We start from the raw sequence: 2,188 nt of genomic DNA on the forward strand, positions 1-2,188 counted from the left end.
AATGTTTAATTGAGAGCACATTGTTATTATTTTTTCTTCTGTGCCATTGTTAGATTACAGCAGTGTTTTGGCAGGTGGCCTAGATGTTTGATATATGTTTGGAGTTTTAATATTGCTCCGTAGGTATATAGATGGACAAGTAATTGTTTAATCGTCGTCATTACTGTTAAAGTTAGAGAATTAAACGCCTCAATCAGTGACGTTGAACGTGCAGTACCGCATTTAACCACACGGGGCGCAGTAAGCGAATGTGTGTAAAAAAAAAGCTTAATTTCTTCAGCGTTATTTTCTGAATCTGGCGTCTGAACTCAAGCAGAAGTACTTTAATGCTATATTTAATGCTATATAGTGAATGTTTCATGATTAACAAAGACTAATAACGGAGATAAACAGTCTTTATTGTGCTCTAACTCTTTACTCGTGTTTGATTGGCCAATGGACTCTTTGCTAGTGTTTGATTGGCCGATGGACTCTGTGCTCGTGTTTGATTGGCCGATGGTAAACGGGTTAACGGTTGAATCCGCATGTTTTGAGGAGGTTTTCATCTCGTTATTTGTGAGAATCTCCGCGTTTCTCTCAGTCTCCGAGCGGGACATGATTTCTCGAGTGTGTGTTTGCAGTTTGAAGAGTTTCTCCTGATCTCAGATCGAGTGACCGTCATTGAGGTGTGTATCGCGCTGAGTCAGCCGGTTACCTCGAACCCATTCTCAGTATCGCTTCTCGGCCTTTTGGCTAAGATCAAGTGTAGTATCTGTTCTTATCAGTTTAATATCTGATACGTCCCCTACCCGGGGACCATATATTAAATTGATTTTTGGATCAGGGAGATGGAATAGGGGCTTGCTCCGTCCACTCCACGCATCGACCTGGTATTGCAGTACCTCCAGGAACGGTGCACCCCCTCACGGGGAAATAAAGAGTAAAAGATAGAATGTTCATGTAATAATTAATATTATTATATTAATAACGATCATGTACTTTAGGGGTCGATGTATGATTAATCATTTCTGAATTCATTAGTTTAAGTTAAACCATATTGTTTTAACCCGTATGTTACTTAGTTAGATATGTTTATAGGGTCATGTTAAAGTAAATGCATTGAATCTATCATGCTGTGAAATTAGTAATTTTTATCAGGCTGACAATATTCTATATTACATCGACTCTTTCCAATGCATAAACATTTTCAAACAGACCTTAATGTTATGCATAAACTATAAATATGCGTATAAATTTACAAAATGATTTTAAATGCATTTTAAACATATCACATGCAAGTAAAAGTGTTTACTACAATGTTTCAAATAACTTTTGTTAAAATAAAGTGTGAAATAATGTTCCATGCATAATTGTCATTCGTTGTAATGGTCCGCACCTTGGTTTTACCATTATATTTTTAAAGTGCCCCATTATGCTATTTTAAAGCAACACTATGTACCTTTTTCAACCTTCATAATATTTCCAAGCCCCTTGAGATGGTACATCGACTTAAAGAGCCAGCATATGATTTGGTCGCACCTTTTTTTCTTTTCTTTTTTGCTACATGCCATGGGATTAATCAATGCATGCTGATGAATAGTGGTTTTAATGGACCAAGGCTAGCAAAGGCTTTCTGTGTTGCAGCAGAAATACCTGTAATATATTAATTATCATTGCCAAATTTCAGGATTTTCATGGATTTTGGACAGTAATTTTAATCTGTAATTTTAAGCATTTTACATTTGAATTATATACAATCTATCTATTTACATTTGAATCATAATCTATCTATCTATCTATCTATCTATCTATCTATCTATCTATCTATCTATCTATCTATCTATCTATCTATCTATCTATCTATTATCATCTTTCTATCTTTTAAAAATCATTAAACATTAAAATGTATGCATTACATTTTAAAAGATTAGAGTATTATAATAAACTGATACAGATCTTTCGTTATCAAAGTTTATAGTTGTAACAAAAAGCAGAAATCTCACACTCCTTACCTTCTGCATTTTATAATAATTTCCTTTTCCTCTGTCGAGTGATCATGAGAGTAATCGCTCGACAGAGGAAAATATAACCGCTGAAAAGACGTAGGAGGAGGAGGCTCTGTGTTTCGTGAGACCTTTTAATTTTTATATGCCTTAATGTGTGAATTCGTAACTGGCGCGTTTCACCATCGGAGTGCAATGCGCGTGAC

General features: G+C 35.1%; 1 non-coding gene across 1 annotated transcript; it reads left to right on the forward strand.

Annotated features, from left to right (window-relative positions):
* Nucleotides 1-712: 712 nt before the first annotated feature.
* Nucleotides 713-903, forward strand: LOC130092606 (U2 spliceosomal RNA). The gene has a single exon (XR_008807943.1). It is a non-coding gene; the product is annotated as a U2 spliceosomal RNA (small nuclear RNA).
* Nucleotides 904-2,188: the final 1,285 nt, after the last annotated feature.

Source organism: Rhinichthys klamathensis, unplaced genomic scaffold (assembly GCF_029890125.1).
Source record: "Rhinichthys klamathensis goyatoka isolate OS25496 unplaced genomic scaffold, OSU_Roscu_1.1 h1tg000176l_1, whole genome shotgun sequence".
Classification (NCBI taxonomy): domain Eukaryota; kingdom Metazoa; phylum Chordata; class Actinopteri; order Cypriniformes; family Leuciscidae; genus Rhinichthys; species Rhinichthys klamathensis.